Source organism: Martes martes, assembly GCF_963455335.1.
Source record: "Martes martes genome assembly, chromosome: X".
Classification (NCBI taxonomy): Eukaryota; Metazoa; Chordata; class Mammalia; order Carnivora; family Mustelidae; genus Martes; species Martes martes.
Genome location: NC_137897.1, coordinates 107,614,087 through 107,631,848, shown reverse-complemented (window position 1 = coordinate 107,631,848; position 17,762 = coordinate 107,614,087).

The following is a 17,762-nucleotide window of genomic DNA, read 5'->3' as shown; positions in this document are numbered from 1 at the left end:
CCCCATGGATTACTAAGCTCTCCCTTAAGTATAAGCCAGAATGGCTGAATTATATGGGGTGACGTGTGTGAAGTGTGTGGTAGGACTCAGAGACGGAGCATTTTAATAAGACCTTCCCAACTGATTCAGACTCTTCGGAGACTGCACACAAAAAGAATACAGACTTTGCATAATTTACTCAGAGAAGTCACTGAACAAACATATTACAATAGCAACAAACAGGAACAACAACAAACTCTGGGAGGGGACAGAATCCGATGTGCAGAATTGTCACATTATATTGTTTAAAATGTCCAGTTTGGGGACACCTGGGTGGCTTAGTTGGTTAAGCATCTGCCCTTCGGCTCAGGTCATGATCCCAGGGTCCGGGGATGGAGCCCGGCATCAGGCTCCTTGCTCAGCGGGGAGCCTGCTTCTCCCTCTGCCTGCTACTTTCCCTGCTTGGGTTCTCTCTCTCTCTGACAGATAAAAGGATAAAATCTTTAAAAATAAAAAATAAAATAAAATGTCCAGTTTGCAGCAAAAGTTATGAAGCATGCAAAAAAATTAAAAACCCCACCCCCAAGAAATTATGGTCCATACAAAGGGAAAAATTAATGAATAGAAATGTGTCTTTGAGGAACTTCAGATGTAGAATTTACTAGACGGTAAACTAAGCTATTTTAAATATATTTAAGAACTAAAGGAAACCATGTCTAAAGAACTAAAGGAAAGTATGAGAAAGAAGACTTGCTAAATATCATAAATTATTATTTTTTTAGAGATGAAGAGAGAGAGAGATGGGGGAGGGGCAGAGGGAGAGAACCCCAAGCTCCCCGCTGAGCTCAGAGCCTGACATGAGGCTTGATCTCACGACCCTGAGATCATGACCTGAGTCAAGATCCAGAGTTGGACACTTAACTGAGCCACCCAGATGCCCCTCTTAAAGTATTTGTTAAAAAAGAAGAACCAAATGAAAATTCTAAAGATGAAAAGCAGAAAAACTGAAATGAAAAATTCACTAGAGCAGCTAGCTCCTCGGCAAATGTGCTTGGGTAAAAGAATGAAGCAACATAAGATGATCTAGTCTGAGGAATGGAAAGAACAGAAAGAAGAAAGAATGAAGAAAAATGAGCAGAGCTACAAAGAATGCTTAAAAGTCCACAATAAGAAACCAAACAATCCAATTTAAAAATGGGTGACAGATCTGAAGAGACACCTCACTAATGGAGCCATATCCATGGCGAATAAGTGTCTGAAAAAGATGCTCTGGGTGACTGGGCAAAGCACGTGAAGGGGAGGGAGAAATACAGGCTTCAGGTATAGAATGATCAAGTCACAGGGATGAAAGGCGCAGCATAGGGAATACAGTCAATGGCATTGTAACAGTGCTGTATGGGGACAGAGGACAGCCACACTTGTGGGGAGCACAGCAGAACATGTAGACTTGTTGAACCACTATGTTGTACACCTGAAACTCATGTAACATTGTGTGTCAACTAGACTCAAATACAACAAATTAGATAATTAGGTCATTAGGAAATTGCAAGTTAAAACAACAAGGAGACACCAGTATGTACCTATTAGGGTGGCCAGAATCCAGAACACGGACAACGCAAAATGCTGACGAGGATGTAGAGTGAGGAGAACATTTCATTGCTGGTGGGAATGTGAAAGGTTACAGCCATTTTGGAAGATAGTTTGTCATTTCCGACCAAACTAAACATTTTCTTACTACCCGATACAGCAATTGTGTTTCTCAGTATTTACCCAAAGGAGTTAAAAACAAGTCCACGCGAGAATCTGCACATGGATGTTGAGAGCAGCTTTATTCATCATTGCCAAACTTGGAAGCAACCAAGATGTCTTTCAGTAGGTGGATAATTAAATAGACGTGGTACTGGGGCACCTGGGTGGCTCAGTGGGGTAAGCCTCTGCCTTCAGCTCAGGTCATGATCTCAAGGTCCTGGGATCGAGCCCCGAAGCGAGCTCTCTGCTCAGCAGGGAGCCTGCTTCCCTCTCTCTCTCTGCCTGCCTCTCTGCCTACTTGTGATCTCTCTCTGTCAAATAAATAAAATAAATAAATAAATAAATAAATAGACGCGGTACTTCCAGACAATGGAATATTATTCAGTGTTAGAAAGAAATGAGCATCAAGCCACGAAAAGACATGGAGGAACCTTAAGTGCATGTTACTAAGTGAAAGAAGCCAATCTGAAAAGGCTGCATCCTGTGTGATTTCGACTCTATGACATCCTGAAAAAGACAAAACTCTGGAGACAGTAAATAAAAAAAAAAATTAGTGGTTGCCAGGGGTTAGGGAGGGAGGGAAAAAAATGGGCAAAGCACAGAGGATTTTTTAGACCTGTAAAAATATTCTGCATGATACTATAAGGTGAATACATATCATGCATTTGTCCAAATCCATAGCACATACAAGAATGAACCCTAGCGTAAACTATGGACTTCGGATGACAATGATGTGTCAAGTAAGTTCATCAAGGGGGGAGGGTTGTGTGGGGGCAGGGGGCAAATGGGAACTCTGTACTCTCTGCGCAACTTTGCTGTGAACTTAAAACTACTTTATTTTTTATTATTTTTTAAGATTTTACTTATTTGTCAGGGAGAGAGAGAGAGAGAGAGAGCACAAGCAGGGGGAGCAGCAGGCAGTGGGAGAAGCAGGGAGCTCAGCTCTGCTGAGCAGGGAGCCCGATGTGGGGCTCAATCCAAGAACCCTGGGATCATGACCTGAACTGATGGCAGAGGCTTAACCCACTGAGCCACCTGAGTGGCCGCTGAAACCACTTTAAAAATAAAGTCTATTTAAAAAAATAAAATTGTTGGGGCACCTGGGTGGTTCAGTGGGTTAAGCCTCTGCTTTCGGCTCAGGTCATGATCTCAGGGTCCTGGGGTCGAGCCCCGCCTCGGGCTCTCTGCTCAGCAGGGAGCCTGCTTCCCCCTCTCTCTCTGCCTGCCTCTCTGCCTACTTGTGATCTCGCTCTCTCTGTCAAATAAATAAATAAAATCTTTAAAATAAAAAGAAAATGAAAAATAAAATTGTCTCATGTATTTTGGATCTCTCTTAAGTGCATATGTTTATAGGCATTATCTTTTCTTCAATTATTGGCACTTTTATCATTATAAAAGGTTCTTTTGCTTCTAGTAGTGATTATTGTCTTAGAGTTCATTTTGTCTCATGTCAGTATGGCCATTCCCCCTCTCTTCTGGTTACTGTTTTCATGTATATCTTTTTCTATCCTTTCACTTTCAAACTACTTGTGTCTTTGAGTCTGAAGTGTGTCTTTTGTAAACAGCATATAATTGTATCATGTATTTTGTATGAATTTTGCAAACCTGCCTTTTAATTGGAGTGCTTAATTGATTTACACTTAGTATAATTAGTGATAAGGTCGGAGATACATGTCATTTTGCTCTTTGTTTTCTATGTTTTATTATTATTTTGTTCACTTATTCACCCATTAACACTTTCTTTTATGTTAAATTGATATTTTCTTATTTACTATTACTTATTTACTATTTTAATACTTGTACCATTTACTTCATGGTATTTTATGAGTTATTTTCTTAGCGGTTGCCCTGGGAATTGCAATTAACATCTTACCATAAAAATCTAGTTCACATTAGTATCAATGAAATTTCTTTTTTTATTTAAAGACTTTATTTATTTGTCTGAGAGAGACACAGCGAGACAGGGAACACATGCAGAGAGAGGAGAAGAGGGAGAAGCAGGCTCCCTGCTGAACAGGGAGCCCGAAGCGGGGCTCAATCCCAGGACCCTAGGATCGTGACCTGAGCCAAAGGCAGATGCTTAATGACTGAGCCACCCAGGCACCCCACGAAATTTTAATAGTATATAAAAACATTGATCCCTGGAGTGCCTGGGTAGCTCAGTCAGGTAAGCATCCAACTCGTGATTTTGGCTCAGGTCATGATCTCAGGGTCATGTGATAAAGCCCCGCATGGAGCTCTGTGCTGGGCATGGGGCCTGCTTAAGATTCTCTCTCCCTCTGTGTCTGCCCCTCCCACCCCACTCTCTCTCTCAAATAAATGAATAAATCTTAAAAAAAAAACCCATTGATCCTGTATATCACCTTTCCCTCCCTTCTCCTTTATGTTGTCACTGTTATACAAATCACAGCTTTATCCATTTTGTAGCCATCAGTATACATTTATAATTATTACTTTACACAGTTGTCTTTTATTTTTTTTATATTTTTAAAATTTTTTTAAATTTATTTATTTGTTAGAGAGAGAGCGAGCGAGCACAGGCAGACAGAGTGGTAGGCAGAGGCAGAGGGAGAAGCAGGCTCCCCGCCGAGCAAGGAGCCCGATGTGGGACTTGATCCCAGGACGCTGGGATCATGACCTGAGCCGAAGGCAGCCACTTAACCAACTGAGCCACCCAGGCATCCCCACAGTTGTCTTTCAAATAAGATAGGAGAAAAAAGTGTTATAAGCAAAAATTACAATTCCACAGCAATATTTGGAAACTTCAATACCCACATTCAATTATAGGACAACTTGACAGAAGACCAGCAAGGAAACAGAAGTCCTGAGCAACACCATAGAAAATCTAGAACCAACATATACCTATAGGCAACTCCATGCAACAGTGGTCGAAACACATCCTTTTTAGGTGCACATGGAAGATTCCATAGGACAGACCATAGTTTAGGACATAAAACAATAAATTTGAAAGGATTTAAGTCATAAAAGGTACTCTGACCACAAATGAAATAAAATTAAAAACCAATAACAAGTATGTGGAAAGTCAAGAACATACTTCTAAATAACCAATGAGTCAAAGAAGAAATTGCAAAGAGAATTAAAGGTACTTTTGGATGAGTGAAAAGGAAACATAACATACCAAAATTTATGGGATGTGGCAATAGCAGGGCTAAGAGGGAAATTTATAGCTGTAACACATATATTGAAGATCAAACTAACAGCTTAAACCTCCACCTTCATAAACTATAAAAAAACTAAACTGAAAACAAGCAGAGGAAAGGCAATAATAAAGATTAAACGATATAGAGAACAGAAAAATAATCCAATAAAGCCACAAAACTTTGAAAGGTCACCAAAACTGACAAATCTTTAGCTATGCTAACAGTAAAAAAGACAGAAGACTCAAATTCCGAAAATCAGGAATGAAAGAGGATACACTGCTATTGACTCTACCAAACAAAAAGGAGTGTAAGAGGATACTATGAATAGTTGTAGGCCAGCACATTAGATAACTTGCCATATGATGCAGCAATTTCACTCCTCGTCATATGCCCAAAATAATTGAAACAAAAAAGGAAACAACCTGAAGACCTATCTAACTGATGAATAGATAAACAAAATGTGGTCTAGCCATACAATGGAATATTACACAGCCATAAAAAGGAACAAAGTACTGATCACGATATGAACGTACCTTGGAAACATTATGCTAAGTGAAAGAAGCTGGATACAAAAGGCCACATATTGGGGCACCTGGGTGGCTCAGTGGGTTAAAGCCTCTGCCTTTGGCTCAGGTCATGATCTCAGGGTCCTGGGATCGAGCCCCACATTGGGCTCTCTGCTCAGCGGGAGGCCTGCTTCCTCCTCTCTCTCTGCCTGTCTCTCTGCCTACTTGTGATCTCTGTCTGTCAAATAAATAAATAAAAATCTTTAAAAAAAAGCCACATATTGTATGGTTTTATTGCTATGAACTCTCTAGAAAAGGTAAATCCATAGAGTGAGAAAGGAGATTAGTGGTTTCAAGGGGCTAGAAGTAGGAGACCATGAAGAGTGTCTACTGAAGGTACAGTGTTTCTTTTGGGGCTGATGAAAATGTTCTGGAATTAGGTAATGGTGATAGCTGTACAACTCTGAGTATCTAGCAGTCTCCTTTGTTTGTTTTTTGTTGTTGTTTGTGTGTATGTTTTGAAATTTTAATTTCGATGTAATTAACATACAATGTTATCTGAGTTTCAGGTGTACAATATAGTGATTCAACACCTCCATACTATATTTCTCAGTGTACTTTATGATAAGTGTACCCTTCACCCCCTTCACCTATTTCCCCCATCCCCCCACCACCTTCCCTCTGGAAACCACCAGTTTGTTCTCTCTAGTTCAGAGTCGGTCTTTTGGTTTGTCTCCCCCGCCCCCGCTTTGTTCATCTGTTTTGTTTCTTAAATTCCACGAATGCGTGAAGCCATATGGTGTTTGTCTTTCTCTGACTGACTTGTAGTCAGTCCCCTCTCGTTCAGTTTCACTTTCCATGGTCTCTGTTACTTGCAGCCAGCGACCGTCCAGAAGCAGATGATCCTCCCCTTGACACGTCATCGGAAGGTCAAGAGCAGCCTGATGGTAATCACATGCCTACATCATCCACCTTGCTTCATCTCAGTCCACAGGCATTTTATCATCTCACGTCATCACAAGAAGAAGAAGGGTGAGGACAGGACAATAAGCTATTTTAACTTTACTACTGTAGATCACTATAGTTGTTTTATTTTATTTGTAGTTATTGCTGTTCATCTCTTCCTCTGCCTAATTCATAAATTAAACTTTATCATGATTTTGCACAGGAAAGAACATAGTCTATGTGGGGTTCAGTACAATCTGTGGTTTCAGGCATCCATGGGGGGCCTTGGAATGGATCCCCCTTGGACAAGGGAGGACTACTGTACTAAAACCCACCAAACTGTATACATGGAAGGGTGAATTTTATGGTATGTGGGTTATACCTCAAAAAAATTAAAATTAAAATGTATAAAGCCAGACTGCCTGGATTTGGATCTCAGCTGTTGACACCATCATTCACCTTAGCCAGGTTATGAATTAGTAACCTTGGTAGATTCAGTAATCAGTCCCAAGTCTTCATTTCATCAATAGTGGTATTATACTTGTCATCGCATTATGCAAACTTTATACTGCCCAGGAACAAGGCTGAAGGACCCGGCTATCACTGCATTATGGTGAGCAGATTATACTTTTCTACTTTTTGACTTTGGGCTTGGCCATGTGACTTGGTTCATCCAATAAGATGTTAGAGGAAAGATGCCAGTAGGACAGTTTGAAATACATTGGGCAGTTGTCTTATTGACAACGTGTCTTATTGCACTTCTGCCCTTGCCTGAGAACTTGCCACCTGTTAGCTGATGGTCTTCCATTCTGGGCCCTAGAATGAGACACGTGGAGCGGGACCGCCCCATTGACCTGCCAACTTGAAAGCAAGAAATAAATGCTTACTACTGAACACCACTGGGATGTGTTGTGTGTTCGTTACACTGCCAAAGGTGACAAACCTATGAACAGGTCACCCAAGGATTCTGGTGGCTTGCGATCACGATGGTTGAATTCGCAGTCGTGCTATGGGTCCTGTGTGGGTCAGCTTCAGTTCTGTTCCATCTGTCTTTGTTCTCAGATCCAAGATGAAGGAATAGCCCCTCTCTCAAACACTGTTGATCGCATGGATGAAGGAGAAAAGAACGTGGTGAATTCCTAGCTGACTTTAAGGTGTTTGTTTGGAACACGTGACTTCTGTTTATGTGTCCCAGGACAGAGAAGATGCTATGGGCCAAGGCGGATGTCAGTGGAGAGGGCTCGAGTCTCCACAAGGAATATAGCCAAGGCTGATGTAAACAGGGAGGAGCCCTTGACAGCTTGAACACCGCTACAATCCACTACAGTGAACTCCAGCATATTATTTGACCTCTTTGTGCCTTGGTTCTCTCATCTCTAAAATGGGAATAATAATAGACCTTGCCTCATCGGGTTGTTCTGAGGATGACAAGACTTACTCTGGTACAGCACTTAAGAGAGCTCCTGGTACGCCATAAATGCTAGGGAAGATGTTAAATAAAAGTAAATAAAAGATTTTCTCAAATGATTCTTTCCTCTTGCCAGAGCGAGCATCAGACATTCAGCTCTCCGTTATCTCCATGCCGAGAAAGGAATGCTCTTTACTTACAGGCATTTAAAAACAAGACCTTTCTATTTTTGGAAGCCCGTGATTGAAAAATTAAGCCCCAAAGAGTTGTATCATTGCTTAAACTCCTAGAAAGATGCTCCTACCGTGGGCTCGCAGTCAGACGAGCTCTTTGTGGAAAAGAGGAGAAGAGTTTCTGTATGGTAGGAATAGGACAGCAGGTGGTGGTAGCAGAAAACAGAAGAAAAGCCTCACCGCTGAGAAAGGATGGCAGCCAAAAGGTCCGAAAAGCTGTTCACAGCAGTGATGGAAAGAGCATCACAGGCACCCAGGTGTACAAGCTGCTGCCTGAGCTGCCACCGCCCTTGAAATAAAAGAATTTCCCTTTTTTCCTGCTATACTCTGAGTGCTTGGTTGTATATTTTGATTGAAATACTCTGCTCACTCAGCAGGCCTGTTAATCCCCTCCAGGAACACTGAACACACACCTGGGATTTGCTAAGAGTGTTGAAAGTTTGTTTTTTTTTTCCCCCCCCTCCCTCAGTCACTTTGCTTCCTGAGTTTAAAAAAAAAAAAAAAAAGGGCAGTCATTGATCTATACCTGAAAATAAATCGGAAAAAATTGTAAATGCAGACAGATGCAGCCTGTTCGGTATCTCTTCCAATTCCTACCAAAATAACAGCTACTTGCGGGAAAATTGGGAAAGGCAAGATATGAATTTTTTTTCTTTCTTTCTTTCTTTTTTTTTAAGATTTTATTTATTTATTTGACAGAGAGAGATCACAAGTAGGCAGAGAGGCAGGCAGAGAGAGAGGAAGGGAAGCAGGCTCCCCGCCGAGCAGAGAGCCCGATGCGGGGCCCGATCCCAGGATGCTGGGATCATGACCCGAGGCAAAGGCAGCGCAGCCCAACCCACTGAGCCACCCAGGCGCCCCCTGAATTTTTTTTCTTATAGACCCTACACTGCACACAAAAGAAGAGTTTACTAAATGCCCATGAGATTACATTTCCCATTAAATACTTTATACATCTTTTCTTTGTATGTCTTGGGGTCTTAAGGTGCCTCCCAGTCCTGCACATTCTATACTGGGTAGAAATATAATTTAAATCTCACTGTAGGGGTGGGGGGAGTATCTCCAAGTCCCTCTGTTTCTGATCATTTATTCTTTCCAGTCTTCAGTTAGAAAGAGGTGACCCACTGCCATTAGAATGAGTTGATTCCCCTCCTGGGTTAGCCCGAAAGGCTCACTTTATCTCCCAATATCTGTAGATCAGATTCATGATGTCACACACTCTATGGCCCTCTCCAGCCCTGAGAGTTGACAGTAAGGCAACCGTAACTGTCTAAGCTGGGATTCATCAGGTATTTTTACTGTGTCCCAAACGCATGCATTGTTTTACCTAGTTTTCTCAGTGAGTTAGGACTTATCGTGTCCCTTTCACAAATGAAGAAATGAAGTCCCCATAGCTGATATAAAGTGCTCATATAACCTATGCAGGTGATTGAGGACATGGATTCTGGAACGAGACAGCTTGGGTTGAATTCTGACTTTGCTACTTACTGTTTTAACTGGTTTAATTTATTTGCCCTTCTTAGGCCTCAGTTTTCTCATCTTTGGAAAGAAGATGGTATCGACGGTTCCTACCACTTCAGATGGTTGTGAGGATCGAATGAGTGAATTGAAAGAGTTACTTGTGAATTGTGCAAGATACACGGTAAACATCATAAACATGTTTGCTAATTCAACACCTATTCATGACAAAAAAAGAAAGGAAAAAACCTTTCTGCAAAGTAGGAGTGGAGGGGGAATCCTTCAACTTGGTAAAGAATAGCTACAAAAAACCTACAGCTAATATATTTAATAGTGAAAAGACTGAATGCTTTTCCTCTAAGATTGGGAAAAAGGCAAGGATGTCTCTTATTCAACATAGTACTGGAAGTCCTAGCCACTGCAGAAAGGCATTTGAGGTAAATATAAAGTATGCCAAAAAAACGCAAATATATATATATATATAAAGTATGCAAATTAGAAAATAACAAATAAAATCGTCCCTATTTGCAGATGACGTGACTGTCTATATAGAAAACTCCTAAAGGTCACATAAAAGACTTCCGGAACTAGTGAGTTAAGCAAGTTTGCAGGATACCAGATCAACACAAAAATATCTATTGAATTTCTGTATACTATCAATGAGCATGTGGACATGGAAATTAAAAATACAATTTACAATCACCAAAAAAGTAAATTACTTAGGTGTAGCTCTAACAAAACATATATAGACTTTATATGATGAAAACTACACAATGCTGGTGAAATAAATCAAATAAATCTAAATAAATGGAGAAGTAAGTGTGCCTGGGTGGCTCAGTCAGTTTGGCATCTGCCTTCAGCTCAGGTCATGATCCCAGAGTCCTGGGATCAAGCCCCGCATCAGGCTCCCCACTGATGCTTAGTGGGGAGCCTGCTTCTCCCTCTCCCTCTCCTGCTCCTCCTGCTTGGGCTCTCTTATTCTCTGTCAAATAAATACACAAAATCTTTTAAAAAATAAAATAAATGGAGATGCATATTATTTTCATAGATTGGAAGATTCAAAAGAGTAAAGATATCAGTTTTCCCCCAGATTGATCTACAGGTTGAATGCACTTCCTATCAGACTCCCAGTAAGATTTTTGTGGACATATTCTAAAATTTATAATACCAGTCAGCAAAATGGAAAGGTAACCTATGGAATGGGAGAAAATATTTCCAAATCATATATCTGATGAGGGGGTAATGTGAAAACATATAAAGAACTTATACAACTCAATAGCAAAAGCAAACCAATAATCAATTAAAAAATGAACAGAGGAACTGAATAGACATTTCTCCAAGGAAGATGTACAAATGGCCAACAGACACATGACAAGGTGCTCACCTTCACTCATCATCAGGGAAAGGCAAATGAAAACTACAAAGAGATATCACCTCAAACCTGTTAGAATGGGAATCATCAAAAACACAAGAGCTAAGTGTAGATGAGGATGTGGAATAAAGGAAACCCTTGTTCAATGTTGGTGAAACTCTAACTTTGAGCAGCTACTATAGGAAACAGTATGGAGGTTCCTCAAAAAATTGAAAATAGAACTACCATATGATCCAACAAGCCCACTTCTGGGTATATGTCAGAAGGAAATGAAATCAGGATTTCAGAGAACTATCTGCACATCCATGTTAAGTGCAACATTATTCACAATATCCAAGATTTGGAAATAACCTGGGTGTCTGTCAAAACATGCATGATAAAGATGTGAGTGAATATATATATAAAGGAATATTATTCACCAATGAAAAAGAAGGCAATACTGCCATTTGCAACAACATGGATGGACCTTCAGGGCATTATGCTAAATGGCGTAATTCAGGCAGAGAAAGACAAATGTTACATGATCTCACTTTAAAAAGCCAAATTCGTAGAAACAGATAGGAGAATGGGGATTACCAGGGCCTGAAATGGAGTGGGTGAGGTAGAAAATGTTGGTCAAATGATACCAACTTCTAGCTATGAGATGAATAAGTTCTGGGGATCTAATGTGCAGCATGGTGATTTAATTAGTAATACTCTATTATATACTTGAAAGTTGCTAGTAGACTAGAATTTTTAAAGATTTATTTATTTATTTTAGAGAGAGTGAGAGAGAGAGTGTATAGGGGGAGGGGCAGAGGAAGAGGGAGAGAGAGAATCTCAAGCAGACCCCCGCTGGGCTGGAGTCCAACATGGGCCTCCTTCCCATGACCCCAAGATCATGGCCCCAGTGGAAACCAAGAGTCAGATGCTTAACTGATGCTACCCAGGTGCCCCAATAATAGAGTAGATCTTAAATGTTCTCACCACAAAAAAGAAATGGTAATTATGCGACGTGATGGAAGCATTACCTAACACTATGGTGGTAGTCATTTTGCAACATATAAGTGTATCAAATCAACAGATTTTTACATCTTAAACTTACACAATATGTCAATTATATCTCAATAAAGCTAGAAAAAATAAAAATAAAATTAATATGGAAAGTCAAGGAAACTAGAATGGCTAACACAATTTTGAAAAATAAAAAAGTGGGAGACTTATGTACTCAATATTGAGGTTTTCTATATAGCTACAGAAATCAAGATTCAGTGCCAAGATAGATAAATAGATTGTTGGGACAGAATAGCTTACCCAGCTATAGGCCCACACAAATTTGCTCTGCTTATTTTTGACAAAGGTACAGAAGCAAGTCAATGAAGTTGGAATAGCTTTTTCAACAAATGGTGTTGAAGCAATTGGATACCCATAGGCAAAAAGAGGAACAACGACCCATCCGGTATATCTGACAGTCAATTTGAAATGGTTTATAAGCTTAAGTAATAAATGTAAAACTACCCTTTTACGAAGATGGTGCTGAAAGCTAAGAAGGAAGTTCATGCCCCTCCCAAAACTGAAGCAAAGGCTTTGAATGTCAAGAAAGCGGTGTTGAAAGGCATCCAGAGTCACAAAAAAAAGAAGATCCGCACATCACCTACGTTCCGATGACCCAAGACTCTGCGTTTCCGAAGGCAGCCCATATATCCTTGAAAGAGAGCCCCAGGAGAAACAAGCTTGATCACTATGCCATCATCAAGTTCCCCCAGACTACTGAGTCAGCCATGAAGAAAATAGAAGAAAACAACATGCTTGTGTTCATTGTGGATGTCAAGGCCAACAAGCACCAGACCAAACAGGCTGTGAAGAAGCTCTAGGACATTGATGTGGCCAAGGTCAACACTCTGATCAGGCCTGATGGAGAGAAGAAGGCATATGTTTGACTGGCCCCTGACTATGATGCTTTGGATGTTGCCAACAAAATTGGGATCGTCTAAACTGAGTCCAGCTAGTTAAACCTAAATACAGTTTTTTTCATCATAAAAAAAAATGTAAAGCTAAAAAAGTTTTAGAAAAAAATAAGAGAAAATCATGAGGACCTAGGGCTAAGTGAAGAATTTTCACACTTGACATCAAAAGGGTGGTCTGCAAAAGGAAAAATTGATATTTTTGATCTCATAAGAATAAAATAAAACTTTTGCTATGTAAAATACTCTATTAAGACAAAAGACAAACTATGGGGTAGGAGAACATATTTGCAAGCTTCACATTGGCAAATGACTAGTATCTAGAATATACAAAGAATTCTTAAAACTCAACAATAAGAAAACAACCCCATCAAAAATGAGCTAAAGATCATCTGCCTCTGGCTCAGGTCATGGTCTCAGGGTCCTGGGATGGAGCCCCACATCGGGCTCTCTGCTCAGTGGGGAGCCTGCTTCTCCCTCTCCCTCTGCGGCAGCCCCCAACTTGTGCTCTCTCTCTCTCTCTCAAATAAATAAAAATAAAATCTTTAAAAAATGGGCCAAAGATCTGAACAGACACCTCACTGAAGAAGATATGCAGATGGCAAATAAGCACATGCAAAGATGTTCAACATCATAAGCAACTTGGGAAATTAAAACCACAATAAGATATCATGACACATAAATCAGATCAGTTGCAATAAACATAGTGGGGACACCAAATGCTGATGAGGATGGAGAGAAACTGGATCCCTCTTCCATTATTATTGGGTATGTAAAGTGGTACAGCCTCTGTGGTTAATAGTTTGGCCATTCCTTTCAAAGCTAACAGATACTGTACTTGAAGGCATTTATTCCTAATGAAAACTTAGGTTCACACAAAACCTCTAGACAAAAGTTCAGAGCAGCTTTATTTATAACAGCCTCAGACTGGAGGTAGCCAGGATATTCTTCAATGGATATCTAGTTAAACAAATGGTGGTACATTCATCGCGTGGAATACTACTTGGCAATAAAAAGGGGTGAACTATTGGTAAAAGCAACAACTTGGATATATTTCCAGGGAATTACACTGAGTGAAAGAAGTCAGTCTCAAAAGGTGCATACTGGGCCATTCAGTTTATATAACATTCTTGAAATAATAAAATTATAGAGATGAGGGACAGATTGTTAGTTTGCCAGAGGCTAAGCACGGTGGGAAGAGTGTCATGTGTGTGGTTATAAAGGGAGATTATGAGGTTATAAGGGAGATCTCTGTGGTAAGGGAATAGAATAATACCTTGATCACAGTGGTGGTTATATGAATCTACACATGTCAGAAAATGACCTACACATACATTGTACAATGTCAAACTTTTGGTTTTGATATTGTGCTATAATTAGATGAGATAAAATCCTTGAGGGGAACTGGATGGAGGGTACCCAGGACCTTCCTGTATATTTTTTGCAACTTCCTGTGAATCTACAATTTTTCAAAATAAAAAAGTTTAAAAAATGTTAAATAAAATGTTGGGGGGGGGCCTGGGTGGCTCAGTGGGTTAAGCCTCTGCCTTCAGCTCAGGTGATGATCTCAGGGTCCTGAGGTCGAGCCCCGCATCGGGCTCTCTGCTCAGCGGGGAGCCTGCTTCCCGCCTCTCTCTCTCTCTGCCTGCTTCTCTGCCTATTATGTGATCTCTGTCTGTCACATAAATAAATAAATAAAATCTTAAAAAAATGTTGGGAACAAAGCTGGAATTTGAATGCCGATTTGTCTGATTCCAAAGTTAAGCTATATAATAATCATTAGAAACTATTAAGGAGTTAGGCCACGTTCTGTTAAGTAACTTGCCCAATGTTACGCAGTTAGAAAGTGATAGTGCAGGACTAGAACCCCACTCTGGTTCCAAACATGCACTTTTAACCACTGTATTGACTCTTGGAAATATATGGGAAGGGAAGGATCATGGCATGAGTGAAGGGAGAGAGTTGAAATTGGAGAGAAACTAAAAGAGAGAAAAAAAGGACAAAGTAGCAAATTTCATTCATTGTAGTCAGAAAAATAAAAGTTAAATCCCCACCAAGACACCATAACACACCTACCAGATTGAAAAAACTAAAAAGTTTGATGATACTAACCATAGTCAGGTTGTGGAGTACCAGAAACTCTTACACACTGGGTTGGGAGTGTAAATTGGTACGGCCATGTTGGGAAGTAGGCCCTGGCTAGTGAGGTTGAGCCTGTGTATAACCTACATGTAGCAATTTCAGTCCTATATATGTATTATGAGAAACTTGTACACAAGGAGATACTTTTCTAGAACTTTGTTTGTAGTAACAAGAAACTAATTAATGAAATTGCCCAGCAGCTGTGGGTTGGATAAACAAATGTGGAGTAGGAAATGAGATAGAGGTGTTGAACAAAATTATAAGCCAATGAGACCTATCATACACAGAGAGAACAACCCACCCAACAATGACAGAATGAACATTCTTCTCAAGTGCACATGGAGTATTATTCAGGCTAGGCCACAAAACAAGTTCCAACAGATTTTAAAAGACTGGAATCAGGAAAAGCATATTGAAAAGATGTAAAGCGTAAACTAAACCCAAATCTACCTAAGGAGGTGAAATACTTGTACACTGAAATCTATAACACTGTTGAAAGGAATTGAAAAAAAAAAACCTAAATGGAAAGATATTTGATGTTCATGGACAGAAACACTTAATATTGTTAAGATGTTAATACTATCCAGCGTGGTCTACAGATTCAATGTAATTCCTGCCTAAATTCCCACAGCATATATTTTCTTTCAGAAATAGAAAAGCCCACCTTTAAATTCATCTGGAATTACAAGGGGATCCAAATAGCCCAAATAATCTTGTAGAAGAAGAACGAAGTTGGAGGTCTCACACTTCCTGTTGCAAAACTTGCTGCAAAGCCAACGGAATTTTTAAAAAAGGAAAAAAAAAAATCAGGGAGCCTGGGTGGCACAGTCGCTTAAGCATCAGACTCTTGGCTTTGGCTCAGTTCATGGTCTCAGGGTCATGAGATCGGTCTCTGTGCTCAGCAGGGAGTTTGCTTGAAGATTCTCTCCCTCTGCCCCTCCTCTGCAAATAAATAAATACATCTTTTTTTTCTTTAAAGAATCATAATACTGACTTAAGGATAGAGATATGACCAATGCAGTGGAATTGAGAGTTCAGAATAAACCCATCCATCTATGGCCAATAGATTTTCAATAAGTGTGCCACGTTTATTCAGTGGGGGAAAAGGCAACCTCTTCCACAAAGGGTTCAGGGACAACTGGATTTCCACAAGCAAAAGAGTGAATTTTGGGGGCGCCTGGGTGGCTCAGTGGGTTAAAGCCTCTGCCTTCGGCTCAGGTCATGATCTCAGGGTCCTGGGATCGAGCCCCGCATCGGGCTCTCTGCTCCGCAGGGAGCCTGCTTCCTCCTCTCTCTCTGCCTGCCTCTCTGCCTAGTTGTGATTTCTCTCTGTCAAATACATAAAATATTAAAAAAAAAAAGAGTGAATTTTGACCCCTACCTAAGGCCCTATACAAAATTAACTCAAAATGAATCAATGACGTAAAGAGATAAACTAGTAGAAAAAAACATAGGGGTAAATATTCCTAACCTTGGATTTGGCAGTGAGTTCTTAGGTATAATACCAAAGCATGAGCACAACAACAACAACTAAAATAGATAAATTGGACTTCATCAAAATTAAAAACTTCTGTGCATTAAAGGACATTGTTAGGAAAGTGAAAGGACAACCTATAGAATGGGAGAAAATATTTTCAAATCATAGATCTGGTAAGCATCTAGCATCAAGAATATATAAAGATCACAGGGTATTTCCATTTTCATTTTTTTCACAATGTGTATCAAACATCAAGTTGTGTACCTTAAATGTATCCAATTCCTACTTCTCAATTATACCTCAATAAAGCTGGAAAAAGAGAATATGTAAAGAACTCCCGAGACAACCCAAAAGACAGACAACCAAAATAAAAAATGGGCAAAGGACACGAATAGGCATTTTTCCAAAGAAGATGTATAAATGACCAATAAGCACATGAAAACATGTGCAATATCATTAGTCACCAGAGAAGTGCAAATAAAAACTGCAATGAAATACTATGCCATACCTATAACAAAAAAGAAGTGCTGGCAAGGATGTGGAGAACTTGGAACCCTCGTACATTGGTGGCAGAAATGTAAAACAGTGCAGTCAACGTGGAAAACTTTTTGGCTATTGTTCAAAAAGCTAAACACAGAATTACCACGTGACCTAGCAATTCTACTCCTAGTTATGGAATTCAAAAGAATTGAAAACAGGGACTCAAATAGGGACTTGTACACCATTATTCATTGAAGCACTATTCACAGTAGCCAAGAGTGAGGAAGGACCCAAGTGTCCATCAACAGAAGAACTGATAAACAAAATGTGGTATATACAATGGACTATTATTCACCCATAAAAAGAAAGGAAGTTGTGATACCTGCTACAATATGGACGAGCCTTGAACACATGCTCATTGAAATAAGCCAAATACAAAAGCATAAATACTATATGATTCCACTTATATGAAATGTCTAGATGAAGTAAATTCATAGAGACCCTAGACAGATTATTATCAGTGGCTGAAGGAAGGGGGGAATGGGGAGCTATTGCTTTCTGGTTACAGAGCTTCTGTTTGGGATTTGTGAGAGTTTGGGCAATTGACAGTGCTGATGGTTGTACAACATTGTGGATGTAACCAATGCCACTGAGTTGTATACTTTTATTTGGTTAAATGGCAAGTTTCACATGATACCTATTTTTTACCATAAAAAATTAAGTTCTGGGGATGTAATGCACGGTGTGGCAACTCTAGTTAATAATACTCCATTGTGTATCTGAAGGCTGCTCAGAGAGTAGATCTTAAGAGTGCTCACCATAAGAAAAAAGTACTGTAATATGTATGGCGATGGATATTAACGAGACTTATCGTGGTGGTCATTTTGCAATATATTCAAATACTGAATC